This window comes from Anomaloglossus baeobatrachus, chromosome 6 (genome assembly GCF_048569485.1).
Source record: "Anomaloglossus baeobatrachus isolate aAnoBae1 chromosome 6, aAnoBae1.hap1, whole genome shotgun sequence".
Lineage (NCBI taxonomy): Eukaryota > Metazoa > Chordata > Amphibia > Anura > Aromobatidae > Anomaloglossus > Anomaloglossus baeobatrachus.
This window is the reverse complement of record NC_134358.1, coordinates 227,968,546-227,986,983: the sequence shown is the minus strand read 5'-3', so window position 1 is coordinate 227,986,983 and position 18,438 is coordinate 227,968,546.

Below are 18,438 nucleotides of genomic sequence, written 5' to 3'. Positions count from 1 at the left end.
TATTGAGACTTTAACAAGAAAAACAATGGTGTGCTTGGTTTTAACGTAACTTTATTCGTTCATTAGTTTATTTACAATTTTGTATGACCACTTTGAACAAATTTTATAAGTGCTGCCCATTCTGTTGGATTGTTAATGCAACCATCTTCTCCCACTCTTGACACTGATGGCAACACTGCAGAAGAAATGCTATCACAGGCTCCCAGTTTCTGCTGTTTCAGATGCTGCACATCTTGTATCGTCACAGCCTAGACAATTTTGTCTTCAGATGACCCCAAAGATAAAATGAGGGGTTTAGATCAGGAGACCTTGGTGGCCATTCAACTGGCCCACAATGACAATCCACTTTCTAGGACACTGTTAATGTAGGAATGCTTGGACCTGACACACATAATGTGGTGATGCACGTTAAAACCAAGCACACTATTGTTATTCTTGTGAAATTCTCAATAAGTTTGTTACATGACAGTCTTACCATTGGTAAAAAGTTGAATCCAAAATGGCCGACTTAAATGGTCACCACCCATCTTGAAAAGTCCCCCCCCTCCCCCCCATATACTAATGAGCTACAAACAAGAAGTTTGATATTACCAACCATTCCCATTTTATTTAGGTGTATCCATATAAATGGCCCACCCTGTAGATCACCCTGACTCATGCTGCTTGAAGACTCAAATTTGGCATACTTTATACCAGAAATGTTGGTGCATCTTGAGCTATGCTCCCTTATGCCTCGAGCTATGCCCCTTCCTGACTTATTGAACAAATCCCTTTCCCCCCTCTCTGTTTTCTTCAGATAAGCACATTTTAGCTATTTACATGTTCCTTTTAGGATTTGGTGGGGTGAAAAAAAAGCATTGGTGGATGTTTATGAAGCTAAGAGGACCTGAATTGCAGTGTAATTTTATGGGGGAAAAAATGGTCATGGCATGCACTGTACTGTTTTAGAGCTTTTCTGCATCTTGTCTGACACAAGGACATGGCTGATCACCAAGGGGTGTGACCTCTTAAAATGGAAATGCATACCTTAAGTGTGCCTTGGGGAAAAGGGACATGGCTTAATGGAAAAGGGAATATTGCTTAAGATTAAACATGACTTGCCTGAATTGTAGTACACAATTCTTCCTTAAGCTAAGCCAACAAAGTGGTGTAAATGTAGACCATCTTAAATTGCACCAGATTTAGCATGGTGGTTAATGCAGTTTGATAAACTCCGTAAGTTTTAAACTGCCTAGTCTGTGAAGGTTCTAAACTTAGACAGTATTGATAAATCTGTACCATTTGCGTTTATGAAGCCTATATCAAAGTGTGAGAACCTATTGTTACTTTACCTATAGAACAAAGAAGGCCTAATTTTTAATCTTGAATTGGAAAAATGTATCCAGCTGCACCGCACATGTTTTATGGCCCTCAATGCCCAGCCTCACCACAGACCTTTAACTCAAAGTAATGGTTTTTATAATATAGACAGATAATATGATATAAGCTGTTAGTTGAGATCAGTTGGGCCAGGAATTACTGCCATACTACCAGCTATATAGTTGAGGGAATAAGGCCTGCCTGTGATGGACAGCAGTAGAAAAGGAACTGACTATTCTGTTGGCACTATGAGTTCTGACTATACATGTATTTGTAGTAATTCTTAGTCACACACTCTCTAAATGTCATTCATCCCCTTTATAAAAACTGCCTATTCTGCCATGTACTAGTTGTGTGGCTTTTGCTGAAGCCAAGTTGACAGAGCAGGGTCTTCTCTTTCGCCCTACTCTAACTGCTTGTTTTTGCCCATTGACAGCCAGCTCCCCACTCCTTAACTGTGGGCAGCAAGATGTCTTATTGAATACCCTGTTGATTGAGCAGCCTGGAATATCTGCTCTGTTTTTAAGAGTGGTGAATTGAAGTGGCAGAATCGCCAGCCGATATGTTGAAGATCTTCCCTCTACAAAAGAGGCAGGTAGTTGGCAACTACCTCTGTTAGTTCTTAGCCCCAGGCACAAAAGTAATAAGTCTGGGATAACTTCTTTTAATGATTGCTAAATATGGCACGATCTATAAAGAAGTTACTATTTGTGGAGACTGGCAGTAAACAAAATCTTGGACAGAAGATACTTTAAGTGGCATTTATCATGGTCACTGCTCTGCTCCTGTAATGTGCTAATGTTTCATTATCACCGAGGTTACAAGATGCAATTTCATCTTGGCGTGTCTCCATATACTGTACTGAGAACATTCTATTCCTACTTTGTCAGCCAGCGATGACACTGCCCCTGTAACGTGCTCTTTGGATTTGTCTCATTATATTTGTACTTGCTGTAATGCTTGTCAGGGTCTCCATAATTCCACATGTGAATACCTGACAGCCTTTTCGGGGTGTAATGAATTGTAGCTTTATAGACTTGAATTTGACATAGGAGCATGTTCTATTGTCAGGACAGCATTTAATGGATGATATTTAATGAATGAACTGTGGAACAGCCGGTATTGTCGATGGAAAGCAGTGTTTTGGCTTCAGGCCTTCCCTTTTTGTTATAATTCTTTAAAAGCTTTTCTTTGTAATAGACATTGCAGCTTTACAAAATATCATCTGAGATTTCTGTACATTACATCCACCACTCTCCTGTACTTAAAGGGAACATTATGGTATATGCATGTCGGTCCAAATGGAAGCTTTAGGCCTCCTGCACACTAGTATTATAACCTCTTAATATAGTAGTGGTTAATACAACTATATCGTAAGCATATATGGGTATGCTTGAGATTCTAGGGTAAAATATGGCTGATGCATATTTAGCATCTTTAGCTTAAGCATAAAAGGAAAATTTAAAAATGGTTTATGCTGCTGTAATTAAATATGCAATATCATTACTATTTGGTACTCCCATGTTGGGTATCACAATTGCATGCTTGCAACCTGTCTTGTATTTAGACAAGTTGACAATCGGCCCATTATTGGCAGTGCATAACACCATGAAAACAGTATAAGCTGCCATTAGCTTACTCTATATACAGAATAACAAGTGTATTAAATGTTTGCGTCTTTTAGTGCTCATTCGTACGGGATGACAAAAAGAATCATTAACTGACTGAAAATGTTCCATCAAGTGCACCATAAGGGCAAATGACTTTGCTTAAGTTATTGTAACAAAGATCTTTTTACCTTTTTTTTAATTTTATTTTTTTTATAAAATATATAATATATAATATATATATAATATAATGTATTATTGTGGTTTTGATGATGGCCATGGGTCCAGTGTTAGGATACCCAGCAAATAGTTGTTTTTCTGTGGAATAGTCAGCTGGCTGGCCATACCTTCACTATTGTATATGGAGAAAAGGTATGCACACCAGTGACTATGCAAAGGGAATATATGTAATAGCAGAAACTGCTGTGTGAATACTGGCCTGAAAAATACAATAGCTACATGCAAAAATGAAAAAATGAGTGGAATCTGCATTACTGCCATGAAATATGAATAAAGAGAAATTTAGCTATTGAATTGATCAATGCAACAGAGTCCCAAGGTTGCACCCAGTTCAGACTTAGAATGGTGTTCCAAACGTTATTTCTTTATACCTTCGTTATTGAGCTGCAGAACAAAATAGTGCATTGACTTGAATGCAATCTTGAGGGCTGCAAGTGTAACTTAATGCTAAGTTAATCAATAGTACTGCAAAAAACATTTAGGGCCCAATCCAGCAAACAGTTTTCAGCAGCATTCTAGAGTGCGCAATTAAGAGACCGAGATGAGGTATAGGGTGGTGTAGAACTTTGATTTATTAGTTTGTATTGTATTCTATAGCTGATGGGCAGCCACTGTAGTGGCTGCCACAAGGTAAAGGCATCAGTGAAGCGGCTGGACAGGTATATGACCTTGGCTGCTGCAGTCAGGATGAATTGGAGAGGAGAAAGTTTGGTTAGAGGGAGACTAATCGGTAAAGAGTTGCAATAGTCCAGACGAGAATGAATAAGAGCGACAGTCAGGGTTTTTGCAATTTCAAAGGTGAGAAATGGTCCGATTTTTGGAGATGTTCTTAAGATGCAGGGGAATGAAGAAAAGTTCTGTGTCAAATTATAATCCCAAGATACCGAGCATGCCGCTTGAGAGTTATGATTGAACCACCGAAGGTAATTAAGATGTCTGATGTAGGTTGGTTAGTAGAGGGAGGAAACACAATAAATTCAGTTTTGGAGAGATTCGGTTTCGGATAGAGGGAGGACATGCTTTTGAGAGACAGCAGACAGACAATCCCTGGTATTTTGTGATAATACAGGGGTGATGTTAGAAGATAATGTGTATAATTGGGTGTCATCAGCATAGAGATGATACTGGAAACCAAATCTACTAATGGTTTGTCCGATAGGGGTGGTGGTAAGAGAGAAAAGGAGGGGACCCAAGACTGCGCCTTGATGAACCAAAAGGTGAGGGGTGAGGAAACCGTGAAGGAGCTGTCAGAGAGCGAGGAGTAGAACCAGGAGAGAGCGGTGTTTTTTGAGGCCGATAGAGTGGAACATGGTGAGGAGTTAGTGATCCACCGTGTCAAAAAGCGGCTGCGAGATCTAAGATAAACAATAGGGAGTAGTGGCCATTGGATTATACTGTTAATAGGTCATTGGAGACTTTGGTAAAGGCCATTTCGGTAGAGTGTAAAGAGCAGAAGCAAGATTGTAAGGGATCAAGAAGAGAATTTTCAGAGCGATAGTGGCATAGCGTTGAGTGGGCCAAGCTTTCCAGGAGTTTAGAGATAAAGGGAGATTAGAGATCGGTCTGTAGTTAGCAGCACAGTTCTGGTCGTTGGATGTTTTTTTAAGCAGAGGGGTTATGATGGCATGTTTACATGATGAGGGACATATACCTGCCAAGAGAGAGAGGTAGTGTCAGCTGGAGAGAGAGAGAATGAAGGATTTGTGAGGGAATGTGGTCACTGGTGCAGCTTGTAGGGCAAGAAGAAGCAAGGACCCTGGTCACTTTTCTTCTGTGACAGGCTCAAAGATGGAAAGTGAGCTTTAGATGTGGGAGGGGAAGGGGGTCCAGGTTCCGAGAGGAAAGTTTTTGAACAATCCCAACTGATGTGGTTGATTATTTTCGTAATAAAAAAGTGGCCAGATTATCAGAACTAAGGTTGGTGACTGAGGCCTATACCATAGGACTCAGAAGGGAGTGGAAAGTTTCAAAGACGAGTTGTTTAGCTTTGTTGGCTAGTGATGTGCTAAGAGTGGTGAAGTAGATTTGTTTGGTCAGATGGAGAGCAAAGTTGTAAGTTTTGAGCATGAACTTATAGTGGACGAAGTCTTCTGCTGAAGTGATTTTTTTTTTTTTTTCTCCTCTCTTTCCCACAGATGCTTTGCACACTTTGAACAGTGCTAGAGAAAACGTGTTTGCAGTGTGTGGCAGAGTTGCCACTGTCTGTGAAGTGTTGTGTTTTTTTTTTTTGTTTGTTTTTTTTTCTCTGTGTGTAGCTGGTGCAGCTTCATCCAGGGCATACTGACAATGCTGTCTGGGCAGGAGCGGGAAAAGATGGGAGCTAAAGATGAGTCAATATTCTTAAGCAGCTGGGTATTGGTGAACCTTCCATTTCTGTATGGCCTTGTTCACACACTGCGTTTTTACCGGTTTTTTTTTTGCGTTTTTGCTGTAGAAATTTCTTGAAAAAATGGTTGTAATCTTTCTGCAGACATTCCCCAGCAAAACCTATGGGGAAAAAAATAGCTGTGCGCACTGCGTTTTTTTTTTTCCTCAAGAACATTCTTTCTGCAGAATTTCTTGAGAAAAAGAATGTGCATGTCACTTCTTTTCTGCAGGTACCTGCGTTTTTTGCCATAGATAATGGTAAAAAAAAAAGCAGGGACCAACCTGCGGAAAAAACGCACAAAAACTTGTTAAAAATGCATGCGGGTTTCGGTGCGTATTTTGACCGCAAGTGCTCTAATCTTTCAGACTCAAGAAATTTCTTGAGAAAAATCCTTTTTCTAATGTGAACAAAGCCTAAGTGTGGGTGTCCTGAGTGTGGAGACAGTTCTTGACAGAATAAGGAGAGAGGAGTGGTCTGAGAGGAGGAGAGGGGAATTAGTAAAGTCATACAGTGAAAAGAGCTGGGAGAAGACATACTCTAGCATATTCCCGTCCTCCTGTGTACGAGAACAAGTGAGCTGTATTAGGCCGAAAGGAGGTTAGAGAAAGAAAATGGATGGCAAATGGGGCAGTGGGTCATCAATAGGGATGTTAAAGTCCCCCATGGTGAGACTAGAAATGTCTCAGGCTATAAAGAACGGAACCCAAGTGGCAAACTGATCCAGAAACTGACAGGAGGAGCCAGGAGGGCAATACATAACCACAACTCGCATGGAGAGGGGTTTGAAGAGTCTGAATGCTGTGGACTTCAAAGGAAGGAAACAGGGTACTAAGGGGATGACCTGTAAAGCACACTCTGAAAGGAGCAGACTAACACCTCCACCTGTTCTGTTCTTAGGTCTGGGGGTATGGAAGAGTTGTAGCCTCCATACGAAAGATAGAAAGAAGTCTTGAATGCAGAGGAGTTTATTGCATGCTGACCGTGAATGCCAGAGTGCGCAATTAAAAGGGGCAGGAGCAGGCGAGTGCTGGATATTGATAAGGTTGGCAGGGTTTCTGTGTTGCAGGATGAGAGTTGGTTGGGGGAGATAGAGCAGGTGGTCAGAGATTTGTGTGAGCGGTTTTTGTGCTGTATGGCAGTAGTGGATGGGTTGTACTGGTTGAGAAATGTTAGTAAGGCTGGGGCCACACGGGGACTACTGCGATCCCCTTGCATGAGACTCGGCTCGTGCTGGCAGTACAGCAGAGCCGAGTGTCATGCGTGTGTCCTTGCAACTGAGGTCCGTTCGTGCGAGCAGACCTCAGCTGCGGGGGGGGGCGGGCCGGCTCTCAGGAGGGGAGGGAGGGATTTCTCTCCCTCTCTCCTGCGTAGCCGGCTATAGCCATTCTCGCACTGCACTAGCAGTACACCGGTGTACCGCGAGTGCAGTGCGATTTTTCTCTCGCCCCATTCACTTGAATGGGTGCGAGAGAAAGAGTCTCAGCTTACAATCGCAGCATGCTGCGATTGTTTTCTCGGTCCGATTAGGGCTGAGAAAATAATCGCTCATGTGTGCTGACACACAGGCTAGAATTGGTCCGAGGGGAATGCGATGTTTTATCGCACTCCACTTGCACCGATTTTCTCGCCGTGTGGCTTAGGCCTAAGGCCTAGTGTTGTACATGGAAGAGGGGAGGAGAGGGGGGCTGATATAAAGAGAAGCCACAGAATATGAAAGATTGGGGCATAGGTGAGGTAAGGCAGAAACTAAAACCTATAAGAAATGGAGATATAACAACTAGATAGTAGTATAATAGTTTCACAAGCATGTTTCCCGTTCTGCTCTATCTGGTCCAGCGTCTCTGTCTCCGGCCGTGTCCACATGCAGCGTTGGACTGGCTACCAGAGGAATCTCTAGTAATGCCAGGCCTGTATTCAGTTACCTGCATTGCACTCCGGAGCTCTCCTCTGCAGCCTGGACTGATCTCAGAGTTTGCAGGACTGCACCGCGAGCGCTGAGTGATTGATTCCCCGGCGATTGCAGTTCAGTTTGGGCTTCCCTATATTTTTGGTTCCAACCTGGGTACAAATAGGCAGCTGGGGGTTGGGAGCAGCCAGTAGCTGCCTGCTATACCTGGCTATTATATAAAAACATGGCGGAGCCCACGTAATATTTTTGGGGGCAAAAAACTCCTGCATACAGTCGTGGGTGGAGTATGCTGAGCCTTGTAGTTCTTCAGCTGCTGTCTGTCTGTATGGAGGAGAGCAGACAGCAGCTGCAGAACGACAAGGCCCAGCATGCTCCATTCACTAGTGTATGCAGGAGAGCACACAGCAGCTGCAGAACTACAAGGCTCAGCATACTCCATCCAGGACTGCATGCAGGAGTTTTTTTGCCCACCAAAAAAAAATGGCGTGGGCTTCGCCATATTTTTGTATGCTAGACAGGTACAGCTGCCCCCAACCCCCAGCTGGCTATTTGTACCCGTCTGGGAACAAAAAAAAAATAGGGAAGCCCTTTTTTTTAATTATTTCATGAAATAATTAAAAAAAAAAAAGACGACGTGGGCTTTGCCCCATTTTTGCGTCCAGCCAGGTACAACTAGGCAGCTGGGGATTGGAATCTGCAGCACAGGTTAGCCCAAGCTTTCTGGGCCCCTCTGCTGCGGAATGCAGTTCACAGCCGCCGCAGAAAATGGCGCTATCATAGAAGCGCCATCATCAGACGCTGTATCCAACTCTTCCAGCAGCCCTGAAACCGGGTGGCTTGCTGGGTAATAATGAATTAATACTGGCTTTGTTTTACTAGCTAGTATTAAGCTAGAGATTATTAATGTCAGGCAAGTTTGACCCAGCCATTAAGAATCTCCAATAAAGGGTTAAAAAAAAAAAAGACACCACATAGAGAAAAAATACTTTAATAGAAACAAATACACAGACACACTTAGAGACTCCATGTTTATTACTCCCTCTCATCCCTCCACGATCCATGGTCTTCTGTCTTCTTTCTCCTTCAACCCATGCAGCTCTGCTACATCAGACAGCACAGCATGGGAGGAAGAACGCTGCTGCTCCGTGCGGTCTGATCACTCAGTGAGTGAGCAGAGTCCGTGGGCTGTAAGCGGTGACGTCACCGCTGACAGGCGGATTACCATAGCAACGGTGCTCCGATCACGTGATTTCCGGTGCCGCTATTTACCGGCTGTGACAGCTAGTCCCTGCATATGGGCTGAGTCCGTAAAGAGCGCACACACGCAGGAACGGGGAGTCGACCATGTGCCAGAGCTTTTCGCCTGTACACGGAGATGCTTGAACGATCACCGCGTACCGGAGAGATGCACTGACAGGACCTAGCAATGACGTCTAGCCATGTAACCACGCTGTAGCCAATGAGATAATAGACATGTGACTGGTCACATGCTATTTTGATGTCACGATAGGTCCTATTATCAGTGTTGGTTACCGTGAGGACGCAGCGATAATCAGAAGGAAAAGCGGGAGACAGAGTGCAGGACTCGTCGTGGGGACCTGTAAGTGTTATGCCAATGTTTTCTAACTGTATGAGTACATGTATAATGTGTTTTTATGTGTTTGTGTTTTCCTCCCATTGTTTTCAATGGGGTTTGAGTGGTTCATAGAACGGTTCGTCGAACGGAGTCTCCGTTCAATGAACCGAACTCGAACGCTAGGGGGGTGGCTCATCTCTAGTCATGACCACATTTTTTCCTTAAAATTTTATTTTCCTTCTCTAAAACCAGGGTGCGTCTTATGGTCCGGTGAGTCTTAGTCCGAAAAATACGGTACATGTTTTTCTCACTAACATGAAATTATAATAAACTTTTCCCATTTTAGGTCAATTAGGAACCAAAATTATTTATATTTGCCAGAATAATGAGAGAGAGAATATTTTAAGGCAATTTTATTACTTTCTGCAAAGTCAAACGTTTACATACACTAAGAGTACTACCTTTAAACAATATGGGACAGCCCATACGATGATGTCATGTCTTTGGAAGCTTCTGATATGTTTATTGGCAACATCTGTGTTAATTAGAGACACACGTGTGGATGTATTTTAATGCGCATCTGAAACACACTGTGTCTTTGTCTAGCATCATGGGAAAGTCAAAAGAAATCAGCCAAGATTTCAGGAAAAGAATTGTGGATTTGCACAAGTCAGGTTCATCCTTGGGTGCAATTTCCAGATAACTGAAGGTGCCTTGTTCATCTGTACAAACAATTATACGCAATTACAAACAAGATGGGTATGTCAAGCCATCGTACTCCTCAGGAAGGAGACAGGTTCTGTGTACCAGAGATGAATGTGCTTTGATCAGAAATGTACATGTGAACCCAAGAACAAAAGCAAATGACGATGTGTAGGTGCAGGTGGAAGCTGGTAAGATTGTGTCAGTATCCACAGTGAAATGAGTACTATATCAACTAGGGCTGAAAGGCCACTCTGCCAGGAAGATGCCATTACTCCAAAAAAAACATAAAAAAAGCCAGATTAATGTTTGCAAATGCCCACAGGAATAAAGTTCTTAATTTTTGGAGACATGTCCTGTAGTCTGACAAAACTAAAATTTAACTGTTTGGCCATAATAATGATTGTTACATTTGGAGGAAAAAGAGAGAAGCTTTGAATCCTAAGAACACCATGCCAACTCTGAAATAAGGGGGTGTTAGCATCAAGTTGTGGGGTTGTTTTGCTGCAGGAGGGCCCGGAACACTTCATTAAATAGATGTCATCATAAGGAAAGAAGATTGTATGGCAATACTGAAGCAACATCTCAAAACATCAGCCAGGAACTTAAAGCTTGGGTGGAAATTGGTCTTCAAAATAGACAATGACCCTAAGCTTACCAGCCAAATTGGTTACAAAATGGCTTAAGGATAACAAAGTCAATGTTTTGGAATGACCATCATAAAGCTCCGATCTCAATCCTATTGAAAATTTATGGCCAAAGCTGAAAAGGCAGGTGCGAGCAAGGCGACCTACAAAGATGGCTCAGTTACTCCAGTTCTGTCAGGAGGAGTGGGCCCAAATTCCTACCAACTATGGTGAGAATCTTAATGAAGGATATACAAAACGTTTGACCAAAGTCATACAGTGATAGGGCAATGGTACCAAATACTAATGAAATGTATGCAAACTTGACTTTGTAGAAAGTCATAAAAATGCCTTAAACATTCTCTCTCTCATTATTCCTGCATTTGGCAAATATAAACAATTTTGGTAATTCTAATTTACCTAAAACAGGAAAAGTTAAATGTAAAAGTCAACTTGAAGGGGTGAGAACTCTTCCCCTCTTGTGTTTGGCTGTAGAGAATGAACAGGTCGATTTGGTACAAGGTCATTCCTCAATCGGCCAGGAGGGCAAGTGTTTTGCAAATGCCCAGGCTGTCCACATCGATATCATCTCCTCTGCGTCGTACTCCTTCCAATGCGCATTCTGGAGAAGGCAGTAGGAGAACCTGGTGACAAAGGCCAGAGCTCATACACTCCAACAGAGCATCTATGGTGCAGGGGTCAGCGGTACACTCCGGTGGAGGTGGTGGTAACTCTTTCTCAGGCAGGATGGAATGCACAAAATGCAGCGGACGAAGTGGAGGTGCGTGGGGGTTCCTCCGAGTATTTGCAGGACAACTAGATTGCAGGTGCCCAGGTTGCCCGCACCCATAACATCTCCTTTCTGTAATTCCCCCAGGGCATGGTCGAAATTGTTGGGGCCCAGAATTGTGACCCGTGGTTGTCATTGGCCTGCAGCTGCGTGAAGGGGCAGAGATAACTAGAGAGGGCCAGGGAGCAGGAGCAGGCTGTGGCTTATTGTCCAGAAGCCACCTCTATTGCGGTCGGATAGTAAGGGCCTCATCAGCTCAGGCTCCAGCTGTATCCAAGATGTGCGGCGTGTGCTCTCTGACCCATACCCATATTTGTGAGGGACACTTGGAAAGAAATTGTTCTATAAGAAATACCTGCATAACGTCTTCCACAGTGAAGGCATTTTCCCACTTCCAGCGATCTCCAGTTTGAGCTGTTTGGGCCTTCCTAAAGGTATTGTCTATTTCTTTGTTTTTGCCTTCCATTTAATTCAATGGGGTTCAGATATGTTTGTAGAGCCGTTTGGCGAACACAGGTGAAGGCGGGAACACAAACCAAATTGAACCTTGAGAGGTTCGCTCATCTCTATTCACAAGTCCATTTTTTCCCAATTTTTTATCTCAGATGGAATGGTTCATACAAAATCAAGGAGATATGTTTGATATTGATCCGAGTGTCATATCAAAATCATCAATTAAAGTCTACAGTAGGTACGGAAAGTATTCAGACCCTTTACATTTTTCATTCTTTGTTTCATTGCAGCCATTTGGTAAAATCAAAGTTCATTTTTTTCTCATTAATGTACACTGCACCCCATCTTGACAGGAAAAAACAGAAATGTAGAAATTTTTGCAAATTTTGTAAAAAAGAAAAACTGAAATATCACATGGTCATAAGTATTCAGACCCTTTGCTTAGTATTGATTAGAAGCACCCTTTTGAGCTAGTACCACAATGAGTCTTCTTGGGAATGATGGAACAAGTTTTTCACACCTGAATTTGGGTATCCTCTGCCATTCTTCCTTGCAGATCCTCCAGTTCCATCAGGTTGGATGGTGAACGTTGGTGGACAGCCATTTTCCGGGCTTTCCAGAGATGCTCAATTGGAATTAGGTCAGGGCTCTGGCTGGACCGGTCAAGAATGATCACAGAGTTATTCTGAAGCCACTCCTTTGTTATTTTAGCTGTGTGCTTAGGGTCATTGTCTTGTTGAAAGGTGAACTTTCGGCCAAGTCTGAGGTCCAGAGCACTCTGGAGGAGGTTTTCTTCCAGGACGTCTCTGTACTTGGTCACATTCATCTTTCCTTCAATTGCAACCAGTTGTCCTGTCCCTGTAGCTGAAAAATACCCCCCTGACATGATGCTGCCACCACCATGTTTCACTGTGATGAGGTCCCTCGTTTTCTCCAAACATACCACTTAGAATTATCACTAAAAAGTTCTATCTTTGTCCCATCAGATCAGAGAATCTTATTTCTCATAGTCTGGGATGTACCCAGTACGTCATGTGTCATAAAGAGGTTAATGAGAAAAAAAAAATGAACTTTTTTGAATTTACTAAATATCTGCAACGAAACAAAGAGTCAAAAATTTAAAAGGGTCTGAATACTTTCCTTACCCACGGTATGTGTCCGTAAATATACAATACTGGGATGCCATCAATGTGCTGACCATTTTACACTGACTGATAAATAGGAAAAGGTGGAGAAACTTTGTTTTTATCATCAGTGAAAAAAAAATGATTATGACATCCTGATGAAAATATGATGAAACTCATTGATGAAACTCGGGCTATTTTTCTTATATGTAAAAAAAAACGGACATCTGAAAGAGTCCTATGTGTCCAAGTACAGACTACTTACGGCTTTTCTGACCCAAGCGCGACAGCTACATGTATTTCTATGAGGTTTAACACTTGGGTCAGAAGACCAACAGCCAGTTCATGCATTGTGGTCCGCAATCAGATTGAAATCCATGTACATTCGAATGAGCCCTAAAGCTTCCAATCAAGCTTCATTATTTCTTACCTGTATAATTCATCTACTGCAATGTTAAAGGGAACCTGTCAGCAGAAATGTCCCCTAAAACCTAACAGATTCCCCCTCTGCAGCTCCTGGGCTGCATTCTATAAAGGTCCCTGTTATGATTGTGCCCACTTTCTGACCGAAAAAAAGTGTTTATAAAGTTGTACCTTTTTGGCTTCTGATTCTGTAAATCCGTCACAGGGGCGGGCTGCCTGATGGCCGTTATTCTGCCCCCTGGTCCTGTATGCCGCCCCCATCGCTGATTTCAATACTTCTGGACGCCGCCCACTGCTCCAGCCATCCCCGCGCATGCCCAGTGCCCATCTCTCGGGGATGAGCACTGTGCCCAGCGTCACCGCTGGTGACGTGCACGCAGGGTTAAGATTATGGGCGGTGCTGTGATGTTTATTCCTAAGCAACCGCCCATAATCGCGGGACCGCGCTTTCCCCCTCGGCCTGCTTCTTTCTGCGCAAGCGCGCTGCTGCTGACCTCACTTCGCCTCCTTCCCATCTTGCCCCGAGGCAGGAAATAGATGGGAAGAGCGCGGAGCAGTGACTACACCGAAAGCGCGGTCCCGCGATTATGGGCGGTTGCTTAGGAATAAACATCACAGCACCGCCCATAATCTTAACCCTGCGTGCACGTGACGCTGGGCACAGTGCTCATCCCCGAGAGATGGGCACTGGGCATGCGCGGGGATGGCTGGAGCAGTGGGCGGCATCCAGAAGTATTGAAATCAGCGATGGGGGCGGCATACAGGACCAGGGGGCAGAATAACGGCCATCAGGCAGCCCGCCCCCGTGACGGATTTACAGAATCAGAAGCCAAAAAGGTACAACTTTATAAACACTTTTTTTCGGTCAGAAAGTGGGCACAATCATAACAGGGACCTTTATAGAATGCAGCCCAGGAGCTGCAGAGGGGGAATCTGTTAAGTTTTAGGGGACATTTCTGCTGACAGGTTCCCTTTAAGGCTGGGTTTACACATCATTTAACCATAGATTGATGAAACAAAATGTCCAATAGAGCAAAAACCAAAAAGGAAGAACTCTTTAAAACATAACTTTTAATAAAAATTCTTACAATACCATAAAAACACACTTAGTTATTAAAAAGAGAGGTGTACCAAAGGAGGATGTGTATAGCAACAAGAGATGAGCGGACCTGAATTGTAATGTTCAATGTTTGTACTGAACATCAATTTTACAAAAAAATCAGTGTTCAATTTTGGAGTTTGGGTGCTTTACGTATGAAAACCACTCAAGTCAGCATCTTGGTGCTCAGGTAAGCTCGTTGCTCGGCCCAGTGTGAGCCACTTGCAGTGTTTTAATGGCTTGCACTGGGGGTAAAATCAGTGTTTTTTCCCTCACCCTATGACGGCACCACGAGAAAGAGGATCTGCCCATCCAGGACAGGAAACCTTCAGGTTAAAAAGGGGCGGTCCTCTCGCCGCTTCAGTTTTGTTTCCTGTCCTGGACGGATACCTCAGGATGCGGCCCTGGAGGGCCGTGGATCTTCTATTCAATCTTACCCGGTCCCGACGGGCGGCTCTGGTGGCGGCACGGGTCCTGCCTCGCTCCGTTTGGGTGCCTGGAAGCTCCATGGCGGACCCCCGGGGGTTGCGTCCATGAGCAGGAGCGCTGCATCAGGCGACAGGTGAATACAGCAGCCGGCCGGTCCTTCCTGGGCGGCGGGGCTGCTTGCGGCCGCGTGTGCTGCACGCCGCCGCCATCTTGGAGGCGGGTTTTGTGTGCGGGCGTTGCGCATGCGTGGCGGCCGTACCTGACAGGAGCTGACATCGGCGATGACGTCTGACCCAGGAAGTGGGTCCGGAGGCGCGGGAAAACAGCGCTCAGTTTGAAAAACGGCGCTCGGTCTTGGGGGAAAGTGCTCCAGTCCTCCTGCAGAATGGAGGTGTTTTGTTGCTCTGCCAGCAGGGTTAGAATATGGACAAAGATGGGCACCGTGAGGAGGATCGGCACTCGGTGCGTGAGTCCTCCTCCCCTCCTGCTGGCAAGAAAGCGGTGAAACCACCGGAGCGTCGCAGAAGCGACTCTGGCTCAGATGCCAGTTTATCCAGCAAACGTGGCACCCGGGCCACTAAACAGGCACGAGATGCGGCTGACGGCAAAGGCGCCTCCAGAGGGAAGACTTTGATGAAAGCTCCTTCTCCAGAACCGGTACTGACCCTTCATCTCCTATGGGTGAGTGATCTTCGGGCATGTGTACCTGTTTTTCATTGTTTTCCTGGTATTGTGTCTCCCCTCCGTCCCTGTCATGCATAGGTTAAAAAACCACGAAAGTGTGCTGCCAAATCCAATAACAGGGAATGCGCTCTCTGTAACCGGGATCTGGCTCCGTCCTGGTCCAAGCGGCTCTGCAAGGACTGTATCCAGCAGACCATTTCAGATGAGACTCCTGGGTTTGCTAATGATCTCCGTGTCATCATCCGGTCCGAAGTCCAGAGTTCTCTGCAGTCCCTGAAAGAGCCTTCTCGTAAACGGCATAGACAGGCCTCCCCGGCTTCGCCATCCAGTCGATCTGAGGGAGAGTGTGGGTCTTCTGGCTCTGAGTCTTCTTCCTCTGACAGTGAGGCTGACGTCCACCAGTGTTTCCCAGAAGAAGGCACGAGCAAATTGATTAAATCTGTCAGGGTCACTATGGGCATTACTGAGGAGAAATTGCAGCCTTCAGTCCAAGATGTGATGTTTAAGGGTCTGGAGCATAGAAAGCGCAGGACCTTCCCGGTCGTAGACAAGATACAGGCATTGATCTCCAGGGAATGGAAGAAACCGGATAAGCGAGTTTCTCTTCCAGGCGGCTTCAAGCGCAAATATCCCTTTGAGGATGCAACCTGTTCCCACTGGGATAGGGCACCCAAATTGGATGTGGCAGTGGCTAAAGCATCAAAGACGTTTTCCATTCCCTTTGAGGACATGGGATCCTTGAAGGACCCTATGGATCGGAAGGCGGATGTCTTCCTTAAAACCTCATGGGAATCCTCAGCAGGTGCTCTCCGGCCGGCCATTGCAGCTACATTTACGGCATGGTCTCTGGCGCTGTGGTTGTCCGACTTAGAGGAGAAGCTGAGGGCTAAAGTTCCTCGGGACGAGATTCTGTCTTCTCTACCCAGACTGCAGGGAGCATCGACTTTTCTCTCAGATGCATCGGCAGATTCCACTCGGCTGGCTGCTAAGACCGCGGCCCTTTCTAATGCGGCTCGTCGGGCCTTATGGTTGAAATGTTGCCCGAGGGATCTGCAGGTTAAGTCTAGGCTGTGTTCCATTCCCTGTCAGGGTGAGTTTCTTTTTGGATCTGTTCTGGATGATGTCCTTGAGAAGGCTGGGGACAGAAAAAAGAACTTTCCAGCCCCGTCCTTCCCCTCCTTCAAGCAGTCCTTTCGTAAGAAGCAGTTCACCTCAAGTTCAACCCCAGGAATAGAAGTACCTGGTCGGACCGTAAGAAGGATGATAAGGAATTCTTATTCAAGGGCCATTCCCAATCCAAGAAGTCTTCCCAATGACTCCCTTCCCCAGGTGGGGGGGAGATTGACCTACTTTCTTCCGGCCTGGGAACGTATTTCTTCGAGCCCGTTGATTCTCAATATCGTCCGCACAGGTCTGACGTTTCCATTCCGCAGTGTTCCTCCCAGGCGCTTTCTCCTGACATCCCCGAGGACGTCCCCGAGCGGACAACATGCCTTGGAGGGGGAAGTGACGTCCCTATTGTGCCGGGCGGTCCTGACGAACGTCCCATTGGCGGAAAGGGGAGAGGGGTTTTACTCCCCTCTCTTTTTGGTCGGGAAACCGGACGGCTCCTTTCGGGTCATCAACAACCTCAAAGGCCTGAACAGCCACCTGCAGATCTTGTCCTTCAAGATGGAATCAATGAAGTCCACAATCAAGTCTCTCTACCCGAATTGTCATATGGCTGTCCTGGATCTGACAGACGCGTATTATCATGTTCCCATCGCTCCTCCCTTCCAGAAATATCTCAGGGTGGCGGTGATGCTCGAGGGGTCTGTACATCATCTGCAGTTCAGGACCTTACCATTCGGCCTGGCAATTGCGCCCCGTATCTTCACGAAGCTCGTCCTGGAAATCACTGCCCACCTGCGGGAAGACAGAATTCTCATTATCCCGTATCTCGACGACTTTCTCGTGGTAGGGGATTCGGCGAGCCATTGTACTGCCGTGCTTCAGACTGTCTGCTCAAAGCTGGAAAGTCTCGGCTGGATTTTAAACAGGGAGAAGTCCCGGTTGCTTCCGGCCACGGTGCAAGTATTTTTGGGGCTTACTTTGGACTCTCTCATCCAAGAATGTCGTCTACCGCCTTCCAAAATGGAGAAGATTCGCTCTCTGGTGCAGCAGGCGGTGGCGGTTCCGCACATGTCCCTGTGACGGGCTATGTCTCTTCTGGGCTCCCTGACCTCTACTCTCCCTGCAGTGTTGTGGGCTCAAGGCCATACCAGAGCCCTCCAGTGGGACATTTTGGGACATCAGACGTTTTTGGAGGACAGGTTGAACACTCGAATTACTCTGAGCTCCAGCTCCATCGCCTCCCTTCACTGGTGGCTGGTTCCTGCGCACCTCACACGGGGAGTCCCATGGTCTGTGTCGGTGTCCCGAATTGTGACCACGGATGCCAGTGTGTCCGGATGGGGGGCTCACCTGCTGGACCGTCCGATTCAGGGTCTCTGGTCGCCCAGGGAGGCGGCTTCCTCCTCCAATATCAGAGAGCTGCTGGCTGTGGAACGGGCCCTGACTGGACTTCTCCCTTCACTGACTGGTCACCATACCCGGGTGTTGTCAGACAATCAGGTGACGGTGGCTTATCTGAACCATCAGGGGGGAGGAACAAGAAGGTTCCTCAATTCTGCTCTCTCAATCCCAAGGAACTTCCGTATGCTGTGGACGCCCTGTCAATCCCGTGGGACTTTCCCCTAGCCTATGCTTTTCCCCCACTGGTCCTTCTCCCCGCAGTCCTGAAAAAAATCAGGGACGACGGGGCCAGAGTCCTTCTGATTGCTCCCTTCTGGCCAAAGCGACCATGGTTTTCTTGGCTGGTTCGGATGTCTCTGACCGACCCGTGGGTCCTCCCGGGAACTTCCGAATCTCCTGTCCCAGGGACCTGTGTGCCATCCTCTGACTGTCAAGTTGCACCTGACGGCATGGAATTTGAGAGGGCGTTACTGATCAGTAAGGGGTTTTCCCCCAATTTAGTTTCCACACTGTTAGGTTGTAGAAAGCCTGTGAC